Consider the following 23,030-nt stretch of genomic DNA (forward strand, 5'->3'; position numbering starts at 1 on the left):
TGGTTTGGAGCACCTGCCGTGCAAGGTAAGGAACCCAGTTTGGTTCCCATCACAGCACATGGGCTCGTCTGGGATTTGAACCCGGGACCTCTCGCACCCAAAGCGAGAATCATACCCCTAGACCAACGAGCCCCCGATATGGTTTTGGGTTACGCACTGCCTGGGATGCAGCTCAGAGTCCTTTCAATTCTATATATTTACATGGCGCCATTAAATTCCACTGTGAAATTTCCATATGAATTCTGTTGCGCAAAGACAAAAGTTTTCTATATGGCAATCAGAAATTCATACTTTAAGCGACAGCAGGATCTCGGCGTTTCTTAAATCGTTAATGGGTTTGATTTGCTGTCTTATAAAGACCATTGGTAATGCAAGACGCACAGAAATGTTCAATTTAGTAAAAGTGCAAGGAGCAAGACTGCTGTTTAATGCTGAATGGTCACTGAAGATTACAATCAATAATACAAAGTATTTAAAATATCTTGGCAGAAATTCTGTTTTAGACCTTCTTGCTGTCATGCATTGCACATGTTAAGCAAGATTGCTCTTTTATGGTCAATGTCTATTGCTATGCTGTATTGTGCTCATTAGCATTTTTCATTCTTTAAACATTTTGTATATATCCCTTCAACAACGTGTTTGGAAATGTAAAAGTTGACTTGAAACAAAAGCAAAAATTGGTCAATTGAGAATTTTGCCATTTTGGGTGGAGGCAGAATCAGGATGAGCTTAAATGGCCATAAGTTAGGCTGCATTGCATACTAGCATCGGTCGTAATGTAATTTTGAATTTTGCAATCTCTCTTATGGTCACAAATTGCAGTGCTTCAACAATTCTCGCATAAACACTGAAATCAGCCTGGTTTGCAGCACCTGCTGTGCAAGGCAAGAAACCCAGTTTGGTTCCTACCACAACACGTGGGCTTGTCTGGGATTTGAACCTGGGACCTCTTGCTCCCAAAGCGAGAATCATACCCCTAGACCAACGAGCCCCCGATATGGGCTTGGGTTACGCACTGCCTGGGATGCAGCTCAGAGTCCTTCTATTTCTATATATTTACATGGCGCCATTAAATTCCACTGTGAAATTTCCATATGAATTCTGTTGCGCAAAGACAAAAGTTTTCTATATGGCAATCAGAAATTCATACTTTAAGCGACAGCAGGATCTCGGCGTTTCTTAAATCGTTAATGGGTTTGATTTGCTGTCTTATAAAGACCATTGGTAATGCAAGAGGCACAGAAATGTTCAATTTAGTAAAAGTGCAAGGAGCAAGACTGCTGTTTAATGCTGAATGGTCATTGAAGATTACAATCAATAATAGAAAGTATTTAAAATATCTTGGCAGAAATTCTGTTTTAGACCTTCTTGCTGTCGTGCATTGCACATCTTAAGCAAGATTGCTCTTTTATGGTCAATGTCTATTGCTATGCTGTATTGTGCTCATTAGCATTTTTCATTCTTTAAACATTTTTGTATATATCCCTTCAACAACGTCTTTGGAAATGTAAAAGTTGACTTGAAACAAAAGCAAAAATTGGTCAATTGGGAATTTTGCCGTTTTGGGTGGAGGCAGAATCAGGGTGAGCTCAAATGGCCATAAGTTAGGCTGCATTGCATACTAGCATCGGTCGTAATATAATTTTGAACTTGGCAATCTCTCTTATGGTCACTAATTGTAGTGCTTCAACAATTCTCGCATAAACACAGAAGTCAGCCTGGTTTGGAGCCCCGGTCGTGCAAGGCAAGGAACCCAGTTTGGTTCCTATCACAGCACGTGGGCTCGTCCGGGATTTGAACCCGAGACCTCTCGCACCCAAAGCGAGAATCATACCCCTAGACCAACGAGCCCCTGATATAGACATGGGTTACGCACTGCCTGGGATGCAGCTCAGAGTCCTTTCAATTCTATATATTTACATGGCGCCATTAAATTCCACTGTGAAATTTCCGTATGAATTCTGTTGCGCAAAGACAAAAGTTTTCTATATGGCAATCAGAAATTCATACTTTAAGCGACAGCAGGATCTCAGCGTTTCTTAAATCGTTAATGGGTTTGATTTGCTGTCTTATAAAGACCATTGGTAATGGAAGAGGCACAGAAATGTTCAATTTAGTAAATGTGCAAGGAGCAAGACTGCTGTTTAATGCTGAATGGTCATTGAAGATTACAATCAATAATAGAAAGTATTTAAAATATCTTGGCAGAAATTCTGTTTTAGACCTTCTTGCTGTCGTGCATTGCACATCTTAAGCAAGTTTGCTCTTTTATGGTCAATGTCTATTGCTATGCTGTATTGTGCTCATTAGCATTTTTCATTCTTTAAACATTTTTGCATATATCCCTTCAACAACGTCTTTGGAAATGTAAAAGTTGACTTGAAACAAAAGCAAAAATTGGTCAATTGGGAATTTTGCCATTTTGGGTGGAGGCAGAATCAGGATGAGCTCAAATGGCCATAAGTTAGGCTGCATTGCATACTAGCATTGGTCGTAATATAATTTTGAACTTGGCAATCTCTCTTATGGTCACAAATTGTAGTGCTTCAACAATTCTCGCATAAACATAGAAGTCAGCCTGGTTTGGAGCCCCTGCCGTGCAAGGCAAGGAACCCAGTTTGGTTCCTATCACAGCACGTGGGCTCGTTTGGGATTTGAACCCAGGACCTCTCGCACCCAAAGCGAGAATCATACCCCTAGACCAATAAGCCCCCGATATGGGCTTGGGTTACGCACTGCCTGGGATGCAGCTCAGAGTCCTTTTAATTCTATATATTTACATGGCGCCATGAAATTCCACTGTGAAATTTCCGTATGAATTCTGTTGCGCAAAGACAAAAGTTTTCTATATGGCAATCAGAAATTCATACTTTAAGTGACAGCAGGATCTCAGCGTTTCTTAAATCGTTAATGGGTTTGATTTGCTGTCTTATAAAGACCATTGGTAATGCAAGAGGCACAGAAATGTTCAATTTAGTAAAAGTGCAATGAGCAAGACTGCTGTTTAATGCTAAATGGTCATTGAAGATTACAATCAATAATAGAAAGTATTTAAAATATCTTGGCAGAAATTCTGTTTTAGACCTTCTTGCTGTCGTGCATTGCAAATATTAAGCAAGTTTGCTCTTTTATGGTCAATGTCTATTGCTATGCTGTATTGTGCTCATTAGCATTTTTCATTCTTTAAACATTTTTGTATATATCCCTTCAACAACGTCTTTGGAAATGTAAAAGTTGACTTGAAACAAAAGCAAAAATTCGTCAATTGAGAATTTTGCCATTTTGGGTGGAGGCAGAATCAGGATAGCTCAAATGGCCATAAGTTAGGCTGCATTGCATACTAGCATCGGTCGTAATATAATTTTGAATTTTGCAATCTCTCTTATGGTCACAAATTGTAGTGCTTCAACAATTCTCGCATAAACACAGAAGTCAGCCTGGTTGGGAGCACCTGCCGTGCAAGGCAAGGAACCCAGTTTGGTTCCTATCACAGCACGTGGGCTCGTCCGGGATTTGAACCTGGTACCTCTCGCTCCCAAAGCGAGAATCATACCCCTAGACCAAAGAGCCCCCGATATGGGCTAGGGTTACGCACTGCCTGGGATGCAGCTCAGAGTCCTTTTAATTCTATATATTTACATGGCGCCATTAAATTCCACTGTGAAATTTCCGTATGAATTCTGTTGCGCAAAGACAAAAGTTTTCTATATGGCAATCAGAAATTCATACTTTAAGCGACAGCAGGATCTCAGAGTTTCTTAAATCGTTAATGGGTTTGATTTGCTGTCTTATAAAGACCATTGGTAATGCAAGAGGCACAGAAATGTTCAATTTAGTAAAAGTGCAATGAGCAAGACTGCTGTTTAATGCTGAATGGTCATTGAAGATTACAATCAATAATAGAAAGTATTTAAAATATCTTGGCAGAAATTCTGTTTTAGACCTTCTTGCTGTCGTGCATTGCACATCTTAAGCAAGATTGCTCTTTTATGGTCAATGTTTATTGCTATGCTGTATTGTGCTCATTAGCATTTTTCATTCTTTAAACATTTTTGTATATATCCCTTCAACAACGTCTTTGGAAATGTAAAAGTTGACTTGAAACAAAAGCAAAAATGGGTCATTTGGGAATTTTGCCATTTTGGGTAGAGGCAGAATCAGGATGAGCTCAAATGGCCATAAGTTAGGCTGCATTGCATACTAGCATCGGTCGTAATATAATTTTGAACTTGGGAATCTCTCTTATGGTCACAAATTGTAGTGCTTCAACAATTCTCACATGAACACAGAAGTCAGCCTGGTTTGGAGCCCCTGTCGTGCAAGGCAAGGAACCCAGTTTGGTTCCTATTACAGCATGTGGGCTCGTCCGGGATTTGAACCCGGGACCTCTCGCACCCAAAGCGAGAATCATACCCCTTGACCAACGAGCCCCCGATATAGGCATGGGTTACGCACTGCATGGGATGCAGCTCAGAGTCCTTTTATTTCTATATATTTACATGGCGCCATTAAATTCCACTGTGAAATTTCCATATGAATTCTGTTGCGCAAAGACAAAAGTTTTCTATATGGCAAACAGAAATTCATACTTTAAGCGACAGCAGGATCTCGGCGTTTCTTAAATCGTTAATGGGTTTGATTTGCTGTCTTATAAAGACCATTGGTAATGCAAGAGGCACAGAAATGTTCAATTTAGTAAAAGTGCAATGAGCAAGACTGCTGTTTAATGCTGAATGGTCATTGAAGATTACAATCAATAATAGAAAGTATTTAAAATATCTTGGCAGAAATTCTGTTTTAGACCTTCTTGCTGTCGTGCATTGCACATCTTAAGCAAGATTGCTCTTTTATGGTCAATGTCTATTGCTATGCTGTATTGTGCTCATTAGCATTTTTCATTCTTTAAACATTTTTGTATATATCCCTTCAACAACGTCTTTAGAAATGTAAAAGTTGACTTGAAACAAAAGCAAAAATTGGTCATTTGGGAATTTTGCCATTTTGGGTAGAGGCAGAATCAGGATGAGCTCAAATGGCCATAAGTTAGGCTGCATTGCATACTAGCATCGGTCGTAATATAATTTTGAACTTGGCAATCTCTCTTATGGTCACAAATTGTAGTGCTTCAACAATTCTCGCATAAACACAGAAGTCAGCCTGGTTTGGAGCCCCTGTCGTGCAAGGCAAGGAACCCAGTTTGGTTCCTATTACAGCATGTGGGCTCGTCCGGGTTTTGAACCCGGGACCTCTCGCACCCAAAGCGAGAATCATACCCCTAGACCAACGAGCCCCCGATATAGGCATGGGTTACGCACTGCATGGGATGCAGCTCAGAGTCCTTTTATTTCTATATATTTACATGGCGCCATTAAATTCCACTGTGAAATTTCCATATGAATTCTGTTGCGCAAAGACAAAAGTTTTCTATATGGCAATCAGAAATTCATACTTTAAGCGACAGCAGGATCTCGGCGTTTCTTAAATCGTTAATGGGTTTGATTTGCTGTCTTATAAAGACCATTGGTAATGCAAGACGCACAGAAATGTTCAATTTAGTAAAAGTGCAAGGAGCAAGACTGCTGTTTAATGCTGAATGGTCACTGAAGATTACAATCAATAATACAAAGTATTTAAAATATCTTGGCAGAAATTCTGTTTTAGACCTTTTTGCTGTCGTGCATTGCACATGTTAAGCAAGATTGCTCTTTTATGGTCAATGTCTATTGCTATGCTGTATTGTGCTCATTAGCATTTTTCATTCTTTAAACATTTTTGTATATATCCCTTCAACAACTTCTTTGGAAATGTAAAAGTTGACTTGAAACAAAAGCAAAAATTCGTCAATTGAGAATTTTGCCATTTTGGGTGGAGGCAGAATCAGGATAGCTCAAATGGCCATAAGTTAGGCTGCATTGCATACTAGCATCGGTCGTAATATAATTTTGAATTTTGCAATCTCTCTTATGGTCACAAATTGTAGTGCTTCAACAATTCTCGCATAAACACAGAAGTCAGCCTGGTTGGGAGCACCTGCCGTGCAAGGTAAGGAACCCAGTTTGGTTCCTATCACAGCACGTGGGCTCGTCCGGGATTTGAACCTGGTACCTCTCGCTCCCAAAGCGAGAATCATACCCCTAGACCAAAGAGCCCCCGGTATGGGCTAGGGTTACGCACTGCCTGGGATGCAGCTCAGAGTCCTTTTAATTCTATATATTTACATGGCGCCATTAAATTCCACTGTGAAATTTCCGTATGAATTCTGTTGCGCAAAGACAAAAGTTTTCTATATGGCAATCAGAAATTCATACTTTAAGTGACAGCAGGATCTCAGCTTTTCTTAAATCGTTAATGGGTTTGATTTGCTGTCTTATAAAGACCATTGGTAATGCAAGAGGCACAGAAATGTTCAATTTAGTAAAAGTGCAATGAGCAAGACTGCTGTTTAATGCTAAATGGTCATTGAAGATTACAATCAATAATAGAAAGTATTTAAAATATCTTGGCAGAAATTCTGTTTTAGACCTTCTTGCTGTCGTGCATTGCAAATATTAAGCAAGTTTGCTCTTTTATGGTCAATGTCTATTGCTATGCTGTATTGTGCTCATTAGCATTTTTCATTCTTTAAACATTTTTGTATATATCCCTTCAACAACGTCTTTGGAAATGTAAAAGTTGACTTGAAACAAAAGCAAAAATTCGTCAATTGAGAATTTTGCCATTTTGGGTGGAGGCAGAATCAGGATAGCTCAAATGGCCATAAGTTAGGCTGCATTGCATACTAGCATCGGTCGTAATATAATTTTGAATTTTGCAATCTCTCTTATGGTCACAAATTGTAGTGCTTCAACAATTCTCGCATAAACACAGAAGTCAGCCTGGTTGGGAGCACCTGCCGTGCAAGGCAAGGAACCCAGTTTGGTTCCTATCACAGCACGTGGGCTCGTCCGGGATTTGAACCTGGTACCTCTCGCTCCCAAAGCGAGAATCATACCCCTAGACCAACGAGCCCCCGATATGGGCTAGGGTTACGCACTGCCTGGGATGCAGCTCAGAGTCCTTTTAATTCTATATATTTACATGGCGCCATTAAATTCCACTGTGAAATTTCCGTATGAATTCTGTTGCGCAAAGACAAAAGTTTTCTATATGGCAATCAGAAATTCATACTTTAAGCGACAGCAGGATCTCAGAGTTTCTTAAATCGTTAATGGGTTTGATTTGCTGTCTTATAAAGACCATTGGTAATGCAAGAGGCACAGAAATGTTCAATTTAGTAAAAGTGCAATGAGAAAGACTGCTGTTTAATGCTGAATGGTCATTGAAGATTACAATCAATAATAGAAAGTATTTAAAATATCTTGGCAGAAATTCTGTTTTAGAACTTCTTGCTGTCGTGCATTGCACATCTTAAGCAAGATTGCTCTTTTATGGTCAATGTCTATTGCTATGCTGTATTGTGCTCATTAGCATTTTTCATTCTTTAAACATTTTTGTATATATCCCTTCAACAACGTCTTTGGAAATGTAAAAGTTGACTTGAAACAAAAGCAAAAATTGGTCATTTGGGAATTTTGCCATTTTGGGTAGAGGCAGAATCAGGATGAGCTCAAATGGCCATAAGTTATGCTGCATTGCATACTAGCATCGGTCGTAATATAATTTTGAACTTGGCAATCTCTCTTATGGTCACAAATTGTAGTGCTTCAACAATTCTCACATAAACACAGAAGTCAGCCTGGTTTGGAGCCCCCGTCGTGCAAGGCAAGGAACCCAGTTTGGTTCCTATTACAGCATGTGGGCTCGTCCGGGATTTGAACCCGGGACCTCTCGCACCCAAAGCGAGAATCATACCCCTTGACCAACGAGCCCCCGATATAGGCATGGGTTACGCACTGCATGGGATGCAGCTCAGAGTCCTTTTATTTCTATATATTTACATGGCGCCATTAAATTCCACTGTGAAATTTCCATATGAATTCTGTTGCGCAAAGACAAAAGTTTTCTATATGGCAAACAGAAATTCATACTTTAAGCGACAGCAGGATCTCGGCGTTTCTTAAATCGTTAATGGGTTTGATTTGCTGTCTTATAAAGACCATTGGTAATGCAAGAGGCACAGAAATGTTCAATTTAGTAAAAGTGCAATGAGCAAGACTGCTGTTTAATGCTGAATGGTCATTGAAGATTACAATCAATAATAGAAAGTATTTAAAATATCTTGGCAGAAATTCTGTTTTAGACCTTCTTGCTGTCGTGCATTGCACATCTTAAGCAAGATTGCTCTTTTATGGTCAATGTCTATTGCTATGCTGTATTGTGCTCATTAGCATTTTTCATTCTTTAAACATTTTTGTATATATCCCTTCAACAACGTCTTTAGAAATGTAAAAGTTGACTTGAAACAAAAGCAAAAATTGGTCATTTGGGAATTTTGCCATTTTGGGTAGAGGCAGAATCAGGATGAGCTCAAATGGCCATAAGTTAGGCTGCATTGCATACTAGCATCGGTCGTAATATAATTTTGAACTTGGCAATCTCTCTTATGGTCACAAATTGTAGTGCTTCAACAATTCTCGCATAAACACAGAAGTCAGCCTGGTTTGGAGCCCCTGTCGTGCAAGGCAAGGAACCCAGTTTGGTTCCTATTACAGCATGTGGGCTCGTCCGGGATTTGAACCCGGGACCTCTCGCACCCAAAGCGAGAATCATACCCCTAGACCAACGAGCCCCCGATATAGACATGGGTTACGCACTGCATGGGATGCAGCTCAGAGTCCTTTTATTTCTATATATTTACATGGCGCCATTAAATTCCACTGTGAAATTTCCATATGAATTCTGTTGCGCAAAGACAAAAGTTTTCTATATGGCAATCAGAAATTCATACTTTAAGCGACAGCAGGATCTCGGCGTTTCTTAAATCGTTAATGGGTTTGATTTGCTGTCTTATAAAGACCATTGGTAATGCAAGACGCACAGAAATGTTCAATTTAGTAAAAGTGCAAGGAGCAAGACTACTGTTTAATGCTTAATGGTCACTGAAGATTACAATCAATAATACAAAGTATTTAAAATATCTTGGCAGAAATTCTGTTTTAGACCTTTTTGCTGTCGTGCATTGCACATGTTAAGCAAGATTGCTCTTTTATGGTCAATGTCTATTGCTATGCTGTATTGTGCTCATTAGCATTTTTCATTCTTTAAACATTTTTGTATATATCCCTTCAACAACGTCTTTGGAAATGTAAAAGTTGACTTGAAACAAAAGCAAAAATTGGTCAATTGAGAATTTTGCCATTTTGGGTGGAGGCAGAATCAGGATGAGCTCAAATGGCCATAAGTTAGGCTGCATTGCATACTAGCATCGGTCGTAATATAATTTTGAACTTGGCAATCTCTCTTATGGTCACAAATTGTAGTGCTTCAACAATTCTCGCATAAACACAGAAGTCAGCCTGGTTTGGAGCACCTGCTGTGCAAGGCAAGGAACCCAGTTTGGTGCCTATCACAGCACGTGGGCACGTCTGGGATTTGAACCCGGGACCTCTCGCACCCAAAGCGAGAATCATACCCCTAGACCAACGAGCCCCCGATATGGTTTTGGGTTACGCACTGCCTGGGATGCAGCTCAGAGTCCTTTTAATTCTACGTTTTTACAGGGCGCCATTAAATTTCACTGTGAAATTTCCATATGAATTCTGTTGCGCAAAGACAAAAGTTTTCTATATGGCAATTAGAAATTCATACTTTAAGCGACAGCAGGATCTCGGCGTTTCTTAAATCGTTAATGGGTTTGATTTGCTGTCTTATAAAGACCATTGGTAATGCAAGAGGCACAGAAATGTTCAATTAAGTAAAAGTGCAAGGAGCAAGACTGCTGTTTAATGCTGAATGGTCATTGAAGATTATAATCAATAATAGAAAGTATTTAAAATATCTTGGCAGAAATTCTGTTTTAGACCTTCTTGCTGTCGTGCATTGCACATCTTAAGCAAGATTGCTCTTTTATGGTTAATGTCTATTGCTATGCTGTATTGTGCTGATTAGCATTTTTCATTCTTTAAACATTTTTGTATATATCCCTTCAACAACATCTTTGGAAATGTAAAAGTTGACTTGAAACAAAAGCAAAAATTGGTCAATTGGGAATTTTGCCATTTTGGGTGGAGGCAGAATCAGGATGAGCTCAAATGGCCATAAGTTAGGCTGCATTGCATACTAGCATCGGTCATAATATAATTTTGAACTTGGCAATCTCTCTTACGGTCACAAATTGTAGTGCTTCAACAATTCTTGCATAAACACTGAAGTCAGCCTGGTTTGGAGCACCTGCCGTGCAAGGCAAGGAACCCAGTTTGGTTCCTGTCACAGCCCGTGGGCTCGTCCGGGATTTGAACCTGGGACCTCTCGCACCCAAAGCTAGAATCATACCCCTAGACCAACAAGCCCCCGATATGGGCTTGGATTACGCACTGCCTGGGATGCAGCTCAGAGTCCTTTTAATTCTACGTTTTTACAGGGCGCCATTAAATTTCACTGTGAAATTTCCATATGAATTCTGTTGCGCAAAGACAAAAGTTTTCTATATGGCAATCAGAAATTCATACTTTAAGCGACAGCAGGATCTCGGCGTTTCTTAAATCGTTAATGGGTTTGATTTGCTGTCTTATAAAGACCATTGGTAATGCAAGACGCACAGAAATGTTCAATTTAGTAAAAGTGCAAGGAGCAAGACTGCTGTTTAATGCTGAATGGTCACTGAAGATTACAATCAATAATACAAAGTATTTAAAATATCTTGGCAGAAATTCTGTTTTAGACCTTTTTGCTGTCGTGCATTGCACATGTTAAGCAAGATTGCTCTTTTATGGTCAATGTCTATTGCTATGCTGTATTGTGCTCATTAGCATTTTTCATTCTTTAAACATTTTTGTATATATCCCTTCAACAACGTCTTTGGAAATGTAAAAGTTGACTTGAAACAAAAGCAAAAATTGGTCAATTGAGAATTTTGCCATTTTGGGTGGAGGCAGAATCAGGATGAGCTCAAATGGCCATAAGTTAGGCTGCATTGCATACTAGCATCGGTCGTAATATAATTTTGAACTTGACAATCTCTCTTATGGTCACAAATTGTAGTGCTTCAACAATTCTTGCATAAACACTGAAGTCAGCCTGGTTTGGAGCACCTGCCGTGCAAGGCAAGGAACCCAGTTTGGTTCCTATCACAGCTCGTGGGCTCGTCCGGGATTTGAACCTGGGACCTCTCGCACCCAAAGCTAGAATCATACCCCTAGACCAACAAGCCCCCGATATGGGCTTGGATTACGCACTGCCTGGGATGCAGCTCAGAGTCCTTTTTATTCTACGTTTTTACAGGGCGCCATTAAATTTCACTGTGAAATTTCCATATGAATTCTGTTGCGCAAAGACAAAAGTTTTCTATATGGCAATCAGAAATTCATACTTTAAGCGACAGCAGGATCTCGGCGTTTCTTAAATCGTTAATGGGTTTGATTTGCTGTCTTATAAAGACCATTGGTAATGCAAGACGCACAGAAATGTTCAATTTAGTAAAAGTGCAAGGAGCAAGACTGCTGTTTAATGCTGAATGGTCACTGAAGATTACAATCAATAATAGAAAGTATTTAAAATAACTTGGCAGAAATTCTGTTTTAGACCTTCTTGCTGTCGTGCATTGCACATCTTAAGCAAGTTTGCTCTTTTATGGTCAATGTCTATTGCTATGCTGTATTGTGCTCATTAGCATTTTTCATTCTTTAAATATTTTTGTATATATCCCTTCAACAACGTCTTTGGAAATGTAAAAGTTGACTTGAAACAAAAGCAAAAATTGGTCAATTGAGAATTTTGCCATTTTGGATGGAGGGAGAATCAGGATGAGCTCAAATGGCCATTAGTTAGGCTGCATTGCATACTAGCATCGGTCGTAATATAATTTTGAACTTGGCAATCTCTCTTATGGTCACAAATTGTAGTGCTTCAACTATTCTCACATAAACACTGAAGTCAGCCTGGTTTGCAGCACCTGCTGTGCAAGGCAAGGAACCCAGTTTGGTTCCTATCACAGCTCGTGGGCTCGTCCGGGATTTGAACCTGGGACCTCTCGCTCCCAAAGCGAGAATCATACCCCTAGACCAACGAGCCCCCGATATGGGCTTGGGTTACGCACTGCCTGGGATGCAGCTCAGAGTCCTTTTAATTCTATATATTTACATGGCGCCATTAAATTCCACTGTGAAATTTCCGTATGAATTCTGTTGCACAAAGACAAAAGTTTTCTATATGGCAATCAGAAATTCATACTTTAAGCGACAGCAGGATCTCAGCGTTTTTTAAATCGTTAATGGGTTTGATTTGCTGTCTTATAAAGACCATTGGTAATGCAAGAGGCACAGAAATGTTCAATTAAGTAAAAGTGCAAGGAGCAAGACTGCTGTTTAATGCTGAATGGTCATTGAAGATTACAATCAATAATAGAAAGTATTTAAAATATCTTGGCAGAAATTCTGTTTTAGACCTTCTTGCTGTCGTGCATTGCACATCTTAAGCAAGATTGCTCTTTTATGGTCAATGTCTATTGCTATGCTGTATTGTGCTGATTAGCATTTTTCATTCTTTAAACATTTTTGTATATATCCCTTCAACAACATCTTTGGAAATGTAAAAGTTGACTTGAAACAAAAGCAAAAATTGGTCAATTGGGAATTTTGCCATTTTGGGTGGAGGCAGAATCAGGATGAACTCAAATGGCCATAAGTTAGGCTGCATTGCATACTAGCATCGGTCATAATATAATTTTGAACTTGGCAATCTCTCTTACGGTCACAAATTGTAGTACTTCAACAATTCTTGCATAAACACTGAAGTCAGCCTGGTTTGGAGCACCTGCCGTGCAAGGCAAGGAACCCAGTTTGGTTCCTATCACAGCTCGTGGGCTCGTCCGGGATTTGAACCTGGGACCTCTCGCACCCAAAGCTAGAGTCATACCCCTAGACCAACAAGCCCCCGATATGGGCTTGGATTACGCACTGCCTGGGATGCAGCTCAGAGTCCTTTTAATTCTACGTTTTTACAGGGCGCCATTAAATTTCACTGTGAAATTTCCATATGAATTCTGTTGCGCAAAGACAAAAGTTTTCTATATGGCAATCAGAAATTCATACTTTAAGCGACAGCAGGATCTCGGCGTTTCTTAAATCGTTAATGGGTTTGATTTGCTGTCTTATAAAGACCATTGGTAATGCAAGACGCACAGAAATGTTCAATTTAGTAAAAGTGCAAGGAGCAAGACTGCTGTTTAATGCTGAATGGTCATTGAAGATTACAATCAATAATAGAAAGTATTTAAAATATCTTGGCAGAAATTCTGTTTTAGACCTTCTTGCTGTCGTGCATTGCACATCTTAAGCAAGATTGCTCTTTTATGGTCAATGTCTATTGCTATGCTGTTTTGTGCTGATTAGCATTTTTCATTCTTTAAACATTTTTGTATATATCCCTTCAACAACATCTTTGGAAATGTAAAAGTTGACTTGAAACAAAAGCAAAAATTGGTCAATTGAGAATTTTGCCATTTTGGGTGGAGGCAGAATCAGGATGAGCTCAAATGGCCATAAGTTAGGCTGCATTGCATACTTGCATCGGTCGTAATATAGTTTTGAACTTGGCAATCTCTCTTATGGTCACAAATTGTAGTGCTTCAACAATTCTCGCATAAACACAGAAGTCAGCCTGGTTTGGAGCACCTACCATGAAAGTCAAGGAACCCAGTTTGGTTCCTATCACAGCACGTGGGCTCGTTCGGGATTTGAACCCGGGACCTCTCGCACCCAAAGCGAGAATCATACCCGTAGACCAACGAGCCCCCGATATGGGCTTGGATTACGCACTGCCTGGGATGCAGCTCAGAGTCCTTTTAATTCTACGTTTTTACAGGGCGCCATTAAATTTCACTGTGAAATTTCCATATGAATTCTGTTGCGCAAAGACAAAAGTTTTCTATATGGCAATCAGAAATTCATACTTTAAGTGACAGCAGGATCTCAGCGTTTCTTAAATCGTTAATGGGTTTGATTTGCTGTCTTATAAAGACCATTGGTAATGCAAGAGGCACAGAAATGTTCAATTTAGTAAATGTGCAAGGAGCAAGACTGCTGTTTAATGCTGAATGGTCATTGAAGATTACAATCAATAATAGAAAGTATTTAAAATATCTTGGCAGAAATTCTGTTTTAGACCTTCTTGCTGTCGTGCATTGCACATCTTAAGCAAGATTGCTCTTTTATGGTCAATGTCTATTGCTATGCTGTATTGTGCTGATTAGCATTTTTCATTCTTTAAACATTTTTGTATATATCCCTTCAACAACATCTTTGGAAATGTAAAAGTTGACTTGAAACAAAAGCAAAAATTGGTCAATTGGGAATTTTGCCATTTTGGGTGGAGGCAGAATCAGGATGAACTCAAATGGCCATAAGTTAGGCTGCATTGCATACTAGCATCGGTCATAATATAATTTTGAACTTGGCAATCTCTCTTACGGTCACAAATTGTAGTGCTTCAACAATTCTTGCATAAACACTGAAGTCAGCCTGGTTTGGAGCACCTGCCGTGCAAGGCAAGGAACCCAGTTTGGTTCCTATCACAGCTCGTGGGCTCGTCCGGGATTTGAACCTGGGACCTCTCGCACCCAAAGCTAGAGTCATACCCCTCGACCAACAAGCCCCCGATATGGGCTTGGATTACGCACTGCCTGGGATGCAGCTCAGAGTCCTTTTAATTCTACGTTTTTACAGGTCGCCATTAAATTTCACTGTGAAATTTCCATATGAATTCTGTTGCGCAAAGACAAAAGTTTTCTATATGGCAATCAGAAATTCATACTTTAAGTGACAGCAGGATCTCAGCGTTTCTTAAATCGTTAATGGGTTTGATTTGCTGTCTTATAAAGACCATTGGTAATGCAAGAGGCACAGTAATGTTCAATTTAGTAAATGTGCAAGGAGCAAGACTGCTGTTTAATGCTGAATGGTTATTGAAGATTACAATCAATAATAGAAAGTATTTAAAATATCTTGGCAGAAATTCTGTTTTAGACCTTCTTGCTGTCGTGCATTGCACATCTTAAGCAAGATTGCTCTTTTATGGTCAATGTCTATTGCTATGCTGTATTGTGCTGATTAGCATTTTTCATTCTTTAAACATTTTTGTATATATCCCTTCAACAACATCTTTGGAAATGTAAAAGTTGACTTGAAACAAAAGCAAAAATTGGTCAATTGAGAATTTTGCCATTTTGGGTGGAGGCAGAATCAGGATGAGCTCAAATGGCCATAAGTTAGGCTGCATTGCATACTAGCATCGGTCGTAATATAATTTTGAACTTGGCAATCTCTCTTATGGTCACAAATTGTAGTGCTTCAACAATTCTCACATAAACACAGAAGTCAGCCTGGTTTGGAGCACCTACCATGAAAGGGAAGGAACCCAGTTTGGTTCCTATCACAGCACGTGGGCTCGTTCGGGATTTGAACCCGGGACCTCTCGCACCCAAAGCGAGAATCATACCCGTAGACCAACGAGCCCCCGATATGGGCTTGGATTACACAATGCCTGGGATGCAGCTCAGAGTCCTTTTAATTCTACGTTTTTACAGGGCGCCATTAAATTTCACTGTGAAATATCCATATGAATTCTGTTGCGCAAAGACAAAAGTTTTCTATATGGCAATCAGAAATTCATACTTTAAGTGACAGCAGGATCTCAGCGTTTCTTAAATCGTTAATGGGTTTGATTTGCTGTCTTATAAAGACCATTGGTAATGCAAGAGGCACAGAAATGTTCAATTCAGTAAAAGTGCAATGAGCAAGACTGCTGTTTAATGCTGAATGGTCATTGAAGATTACAATCAATAATAGAAAGTATTTAAAATATCTTGGCAGAAATTCTGTTTTAGACCTTCATGCTGTCGTGCATTGCACATCTTAAGCAAGTTTGCTCTTTTATGGTCAATGTCTATTGCTATGCTGTATTGTGCTCATTAGCATTTTTCATTCTTTAAACATTTTTGTATATATCCCTTCAACAACATCTTTGGAAATGTAAAAGTTGACTTGAAACAAAAGCAAAAATTGGTCAATTGAGAATTTTGCCATTTTGGGTGGAGGCAGAATCAGGATGAGCTCAAATGGCCATAAGTTAGGCTGCATTGCATACTTGCATCGGTCGTAATATACTTTTGAACTTGGCAATCTCTCTTATGGTCACAAATTGTAGTGCTTCAACAATTCTCGCATAAACACAGAAGTCAGCCTGGTTTGGAGCACCTACCATGAAAGGGAAGGAACCCAGTTTGGTTCCTATCACAGCACGTGGGCTCGTTCGGGATTTGAACCCGGGACCTCTCGCACCCAAAGCGAGAATCATACCCGTAGACCAACGAGCCCCCGATATGGGCTTGGATTACGCACTGCCTGGGATGCAGCTCAGAGTCCTTTTAATTCTACGTTTTTACAGGGCGCCATTAAATTTCACTGTGAAATTTCCATATGAATTCTGTTGCGCAAAGACAAAAGTTTTCTATATGGCAATCAGAAATTCATACTTTAAGCGACAGCAGGATCTCGGCGTTTCTTAAATCGTTAATGGGTTTGATTTGCTGTCTTATAAAGACCATTGGTAATGCAAGACGCACAGAAATGTTCAATTTAGTAAAAGTGCAAGGAGCAAGACTGCTGTTTAATGCTGAATGGTCATTGAAGATTACAATCAATAATAGAAAGTATTTAAAATATCTTGGCAGAAATTCTGTTTTAGACCTTCTTGCTGTCGTGCATTGCACATCTTAAGCAAGATTGCTCTTTTATGGTCAATGTCTATTGCTATGCTGTATTGTGCTGATTAGCATTTTTCATTCTTTAAACATTTTTGTATATATCCCTTCAACAACATCTTTGGAAATGTAAAAGTTGACTTGAAACAAAAGCAAAAATTGGTCAATTGAGAATTTTGCCATTTTGGGTGGAGGCAGAATCAGGATGAGCTCAAATGGCCATAAGTTAGGCTGCATTGCATACTAGCATCGGTCGTAATATAATTTTGAACTTGGCAAACTCTCTTATGGTCACAAATTGTAGTGCTTCAACAATTCTCACATAAACACAGAAGTCAGCCTGGTTTGGAGCACCTACCATGAAAGGGAAGGAACCCAGTTTGGTTCCTATCACAGCACGTGGGCTCGTTCGGGATTTGAACCCGGGACCTCTCGCACCCAAAGCGAGAATCATACCCGTAGACCAACGAGCCCCCGATATGGGCTTGGATTACACACTGCCTGGGATGCAGCTCAGAGTCCTTTTAATTCTACGTTTTTACAGGGCGCCATTAAATTTCACTGTGAAATATCCATATGAATTCTGTTGCGCAAAGACAAAAGTTTTCTATATGGCAATCAGAAATTCATACTTTAAGTGACAGCAGGATCTCAGCGTTTCTTAAATCGTTAATGGGTTTGATTTGCTGTCTTATAAAGACCATTGGTAATGCAAGAGGCACAGAAATGTTCAATTCAGTAAAAGTGCAATGAGCAAGACTGCTGTTTAATGCTGAATGGTCATTGAAGATTACAATCAATAATAGAAAGTATTTAAAATATCTTGGCAGAAATTCTGTTTTAGACCTTCATGCTGTCGTGCATTGCACATCTTAAGCAAGTTTGCTCTTTTATGGTCAATGTCTATTGCTATGCTGTATTGTGCTCATTAGCATTATTCATTCTTTAAACATTTTTGCATATATCCCTTCAACAACGTCTTTGGAAATGTAAAAGTTGACTTGAAACAAAAGCAAAAATTGGTCAATTGGGAATTTTGCCATTTTGGGTGGAGGCAGAATCAGGATGAGCTCAAATGGCCATAAGTTAGGCTGCATTGCATACTAGCATCGGTCGTAATATAATTTTTAACTTTGCAATCTCTCTTATGGTCACAAATTGTAGTGCTTCAACAATTCTCGCATAAACACAGAAGGCAGCCTGTTTTGGAGCACCTGCCGTGCAATGCAAGGAACCCAGTTTGGTTCCTATCACAGCACGTGGGCTCGTCCGGGATTTGAACCCGGGACCTCTCGCACCCAAAGCGAGAATCATACCCCTAGACCAACGAGCCCCCGATAAGGGCTAAGGTTACGCTCTGCCTGGGATGCAGCTCAGAGTCCTTTTAATTATATATATTTACATGGCGCCATTAAATTCCACTGTGAAATTTCCGAATGCAATCTGTTGCGCAAAGACAAAAGTTTTCTATATGGCAATCAGAAATTCAGACTTTAAGCGACAGCAGGATCTCGGCGTTTCTTAAATCGTTAATGGGTTTGATTTGCTGTCTTATAAAGTCCATTGGTAATGCAAGAGGCACAGAAATATTCAATTTAGTAAAAGTGCAAAGAGCAAGACTGCTGTTTAATGCTGAATGGTCACTGAAGATTACAATCAATAATAGAAAGTATTTAAAATATCTTGGCAAAAATTTTGTTTTAGACCTTCTTGCTGTCGTGCATTGCAAATATTAAGCAAGTTTGCTCTTTTATGCTCAATGTCTATTGCTATGCTGTATTGTGCTCATTAGCATTTTTCATTCTTTAAACATTTTTGTATATATCCCTTCAACAATATCTTTGCAAATGTAAAAGTTGACTTGAAACAAAAGCAAAAATTGGTCAATTGGGAATTTTGCCATTTTGGGTGGAGGCAGAATCAGGATGAGCTCAAATGGCCATAAGTTAGGCTGCATTGCATACTAGCATCGGTCGTAATATAATTTTGAACTTGGCAATCTCTCTTATGGTCACAAATTGTAGTGCTTCAACAATTCTCGCATAAACACAGAAGTCAGCCTGGTTTGGAGCACCTGCCGTGCAAGGCAAGGAACCCAGTTTGGTTCCTATCACAGCACGTGGGCTCGTCCGGGATTTGAACCCGGGACCTCTCGCACCCAAAGCGAGAATCATACCCCTAGACCAACGAGCCCCTGATATGGACTAGGGTTACGCTCTGCCTGGGATGCAGCTCAGAGTCCTTTTAATTATATACATTTACATGGCGCCATTAAATTCCACTGTGAAATTTCCGTATGCAATTTGTTGCGCAAAGACAAAAGTTTTCTATATGGCAATCAGAAATTCATACTTTAAGCGACAGCAGGATCTCAGCGTTTCTTAAATCGTTAATGGGTTTGATTTGCTGTCTTATAAAGACCATTGGTAATGGAAGAGGCACAGAAATGTTCAATTTAGTAAATGTGCAAGGAGCAAGACTGCTGTTTAATGCTGAATGGTCATTGAAGATTACAATCAATAATAGAAAGTATTTAAAATATCTTGGCAGAAATTCTGTTTTAGACCTTCTTGCTGTCGTGCATTGCAAATATTAAGCAAGTTTGCTCTTTTATGCTCAATGTCTATTGCTATGCTGTATTGTGCTCATTAGCATTATTCATTCTTTAAACATTTTTGCATATATCCCTTCAACAACGTCTTTGGAAATGCAAAAGTTGACTTGAAACAAAAGCAAAAATTGGTCAATTGGGAATTTTGCCATTTTGGGTGGAGGCAGAATCAGGATGAGCTCAAATGGCCATAAGTTAGGCTGCATTGCATACTAGCATCGGTCGTAACATAATTTTGAACTTGGCAATCTCTCTTATGGTCACAAATTGTAGTTCTTCAACAATTCTCGCATAAACACAGAAGTCAGCCTGTTTTGGAGCACCTGCCGTGCAAGGCAAGGAACCCAGTTTGGTTCCTATCACAGCACGTGGGCTCGTCCGGGATTTGAACCCGGGACCTCTCGCACCCAAAGCGAGAATCATACCCCTAGACCAACGAGCCCCTGATATGGACTAGGGTTACGCTCTGCCTGGGATGCAGCTCAGAGTCCTTTTAATTATATATATTTATATGGCGCCATTAAATTCCACTGTGAAATTTCCGTATGCAATCTGTTGCGCAAAGACAAAAGTTTTCTATATGGCAATCAGAAATTCATACTTTAAGCGACAGCAGGATCTCAGCGTTTCTTAAATCGTTAATGGGTTTGATTTGCTGTCTTATAAAGACCATTGGTAATGGAAGAGGCACAGAAATGTTCAACTTAGTAAATGTGCAAGGAGCAAGACTGCTGTTTAATGCTGAATGGTCATTGAAGATTACAATCAATAATAGAAAGTATTTAAAATATCTTGGCAGAAATTCTGTTTTAGACCTTCTTGCTGTCGTGCATTGCACATCTTAAGCAAGTTTGCTCTTTTATGGTCAATGTCTATTGCTATGCTGTATTGTGCTCATTAGCATTTTTCATTCTTTAAACATTTTTGTATATATCCCTTCAACAATGTCTTTCCAAATGTAAAAGTTGACTTGAAACAAAAGCAAAAATTGGTTAATTGAGAACTTTGCCATTTTGGGTGGAGGCAGAATCAGGATGAGCTCAAATGGCCATAAGTTAGGCTGCATTGCATACTAGCATCGGTCGTAATATAATTTTGAACTTGGCAATCTCTCTTATGGTCACAAATTGTAGTGCTTCAACAATTCTCGCATGAACACAGAAGTCAGCCTGGTTTGGAGAACCTGCCGCGCAAGGCAAGGAACCCAGTTTGGTTCCTATCACAGCACGTGGACTCGTCCGGGATTTGAACCCGGGACCTCTCGCACCCAAAGCGAGAATCATACCCCTAGACCAACTAGCCCCCGATATGGGCTAGGGTTACGCTCTGCCTGGGATGCAGCTCAGAGTCCTTTTAATTCTACGTTTTTACAGGGCGCCATTAAATTTCATTGAGAAATTTCCGTATGAATTCTGTTGCGCAAAGACAAAAGTTTTCTATATGGCAATCAGAAATTCAGACTTTAAGCGACAGCAGGATCTCAGCGTTTCTTAAATCGTTAATGGGTTTCATTTGCTGTCTTATAAAGACCATTGGTAATGCAAGAGGCACAGAAATGTTCAATTTAGTAAATGTGCAAGGAGCAAGACTGCTGTTTAATGCTGAATGGTCACTGAAGATTACAATCAATAATAGAAAGTATTTAAAATATCTTGGCAGAAATTCTGTTTTAGACCTTCTTGCTGTCGTGCATTGCAAATATTAAGCAAATTTGCTCTGTTATGGTCAATGTCTATTGCTATGCTGTATTGTGCTCATTAGCATTATTCATTCTTTAAACATTTTTGCATATATCCCTTCAACAACGTCTTTGGAAATGTAAAAGTTGACTTGAAACAAAAGCAAAAATTGGTCAACTGGGAATTTTGCCATTTTGGGTGGAGGCAGAATCAGGATGAGCTCAAATGGCCATAAGTTAGGCTGCATTGCATACTAGCATCGGTCGTAATATGATTTTGAACTTGGCAATCTCTCTTATGGTCACAAATTGTAGTCCTTCAACAATTCTCGCATAAACACAGAAGTCAGCCTGTTTTGGAGCACCTGCCGTGCAAGGCAAGGAACCCAGTTTGGTTCCTATCACAGCACGTGGGCTCGTCCGGGATTTGAACCCGGGACCTCTCGCACCCAAAGCGAGAATCATACCCCTAGACCAACGAGCCCCTGATATGGACTAGGGTTACGCTCTGCCTGGGATGCAGCTCAGAGTCCTTTTAATTATATATATTTATATGGCGCCATTAAATTCCACTGTGAAATTTCCGTATGCAATCTGTTGCGCAAAGACAAAAGTTTTCTATATGGCAATCAGAAATTCATACTTTAAGCGACAGCAGGATCTCAGGGTTTCTTAAATCGTTAATGGGTTTGATTTGCTGTCTTATAAAGACCATTGGTAATGGAAGAGGCACAGAAATGTTCAATTTAGTAAATGTGCAAGGAGCAAGACTGCTGTTTAATGCTGAATGGTCATTGAAGATTACAATCAATAATAGAAAGTATTTAAAATATCTTGGCAGAAATTCTGTTTTAGACCTTCTTGCTGTCGTGCATTGCACATCTTAAGCAAGTTTGCTCTTTTATGGTCAATGTCTATTGCTATGCTGTATTGTGCTCATTAGCATTTTTCATTCTTTAAACATTTTTGTATATATCCCTTCAACAATGTCTTTCCAAATGTAAAAGTTGACTTGAAACAAAAGCAAAAATTGGTTAATTGAGAACTTTGCCATTTTGGGTGGAGGCAGAATCAGGATGAGCTCAAATGGCCATAAGTTAGGCTGCATTGCATACTAGCATCGGTCGTAATATAATTTTGAACTTGGCAATCTCTCTTATGGTCACAAATTGTAGTGCTTCAACAATTCTCGCATAAACACAGAAGTCAGCCTGGTTTGGAGCACCTGCCGTGCAAGGCAAGGAACCCAGTTTGGTTCCTATCACAGCATGTGGGCTCGTCCGGGATTTGAACCCGGGACCTCTCGCACCCAAAGCGAGAATCATACCCCTAGACCAACGAGCCCCTGATATGGACTAGGGTTACGCTCTGCCTGGGATGCAGCTCAGAGTCCTTTTAATTATATATATTTATATGGCGCCATTAAATTCCACTGTGAAATTTCCGTATGCAATCTGTTGCGCAAAGACAAAAGTTTTCTATATGGCAATCAGAAATTCATACTTTAAGCGACAGCAGGATCTCAGCGTTTCTTAAATCGTTAATGGGTTTGATTTGCTGTCTTATAAAGACCATTGGTAATGGAAGAGGCACAGAAATGTTCAATTTAGTAAATGTGCAAGGAGCAAGACTGCTGTTTAATGCTGAATGGTCATTGAAGATTACAATCAATAATAGAAAGTATTTAAAATATCTTGGCAGAAATTCTGTTTTAGACCTTCTTGCTGTCGTGCATTGCACATCTTAAGCAAGTTTGCTCTTTTATGGTCAATGTCTATTGCTATGCTGTATTGTGCTCATTAGCATTTTTCATTCTTTAAACATTTTTGCATATATCCCTTCAACAACGTCTTTGGAAATGTAAAAGTTGACTTGAAACAAAAGCA

General features: G+C 39.5%; 15 non-coding genes across 15 annotated transcripts; all 15 read right to left on the reverse strand.

Moving 5' to 3' along the window:
• Positions 1-60: 60 nt before the first annotated feature.
• Positions 61-132, reverse strand: trnap-ugg (transfer RNA proline (anticodon UGG)). Its single transcript has one exon. It is a non-coding gene; the product is annotated as a tRNA-Pro (tRNA).
• A 1,647-nt stretch (positions 133-1,779) lies between these two features.
• trnap-ugg (transfer RNA proline (anticodon UGG)) lies at positions 1,780-1,851 on the reverse strand. The gene has a single exon. It is a non-coding gene; the product is annotated as a tRNA-Pro (tRNA).
• Positions 1,852-4,358: 2,507 nt separating this feature from the next.
• On the reverse strand, positions 4,359-4,430 carry trnap-ugg (transfer RNA proline (anticodon UGG)). The gene has a single exon. It is a non-coding gene; the product is annotated as a tRNA-Pro (tRNA).
• Positions 4,431-5,218: 788 nt separating this feature from the next.
• On the reverse strand, positions 5,219-5,290 carry trnap-ugg (transfer RNA proline (anticodon UGG)). Its single transcript has one exon. It is a non-coding gene; the product is annotated as a tRNA-Pro (tRNA).
• A 1,646-nt stretch (positions 5,291-6,936) lies between these two features.
• On the reverse strand, positions 6,937-7,008 carry trnap-ugg (transfer RNA proline (anticodon UGG)). The gene has a single exon. It is a non-coding gene; the product is annotated as a tRNA-Pro (tRNA).
• Positions 7,009-7,796: 788 nt separating this feature from the next.
• Positions 7,797-7,868, reverse strand: trnap-ugg (transfer RNA proline (anticodon UGG)). The gene has a single exon. It is a non-coding gene; the product is annotated as a tRNA-Pro (tRNA).
• Positions 7,869-8,656: 788 nt separating this feature from the next.
• On the reverse strand, positions 8,657-8,728 carry trnap-ugg (transfer RNA proline (anticodon UGG)). The gene has a single exon. It is a non-coding gene; the product is annotated as a tRNA-Pro (tRNA).
• A 788-nt stretch (positions 8,729-9,516) lies between these two features.
• trnap-ugg (transfer RNA proline (anticodon UGG)) lies at positions 9,517-9,588 on the reverse strand. Its single transcript has one exon. It is a non-coding gene; the product is annotated as a tRNA-Pro (tRNA).
• Positions 9,589-12,096: 2,508 nt separating this feature from the next.
• trnap-ugg (transfer RNA proline (anticodon UGG)) lies at positions 12,097-12,168 on the reverse strand. The gene has a single exon. It is a non-coding gene; the product is annotated as a tRNA-Pro (tRNA).
• A 5,948-nt stretch (positions 12,169-18,116) lies between these two features.
• trnap-ugg (transfer RNA proline (anticodon UGG)) lies at positions 18,117-18,188 on the reverse strand. The gene has a single exon. It is a non-coding gene; the product is annotated as a tRNA-Pro (tRNA).
• Positions 18,189-18,976: 788 nt separating this feature from the next.
• On the reverse strand, positions 18,977-19,048 carry trnap-ugg (transfer RNA proline (anticodon UGG)). The gene has a single exon. It is a non-coding gene; the product is annotated as a tRNA-Pro (tRNA).
• Positions 19,049-19,836: 788 nt separating this feature from the next.
• Positions 19,837-19,908, reverse strand: trnap-ugg (transfer RNA proline (anticodon UGG)). The gene has a single exon. It is a non-coding gene; the product is annotated as a tRNA-Pro (tRNA).
• Positions 19,909-20,696: 788 nt separating this feature from the next.
• Positions 20,697-20,768, reverse strand: trnap-ugg (transfer RNA proline (anticodon UGG)). The gene has a single exon. It is a non-coding gene; the product is annotated as a tRNA-Pro (tRNA).
• Positions 20,769-21,556: 788 nt separating this feature from the next.
• trnap-ugg (transfer RNA proline (anticodon UGG)) lies at positions 21,557-21,628 on the reverse strand. Its single transcript has one exon. It is a non-coding gene; the product is annotated as a tRNA-Pro (tRNA).
• Positions 21,629-22,416: 788 nt separating this feature from the next.
• On the reverse strand, positions 22,417-22,488 carry trnap-ugg (transfer RNA proline (anticodon UGG)). Its single transcript has one exon. It is a non-coding gene; the product is annotated as a tRNA-Pro (tRNA).
• Between the last annotated feature and the right edge of the window lie 542 nt (positions 22,489-23,030).

This window comes from Brienomyrus brachyistius, unplaced genomic scaffold (assembly GCF_023856365.1).
Source record: "Brienomyrus brachyistius isolate T26 unplaced genomic scaffold, BBRACH_0.4 scaffold55, whole genome shotgun sequence".
In the NCBI taxonomy this organism is placed as follows: Eukaryota; Metazoa; Chordata; class Actinopteri; order Osteoglossiformes; family Mormyridae; genus Brienomyrus; species Brienomyrus brachyistius.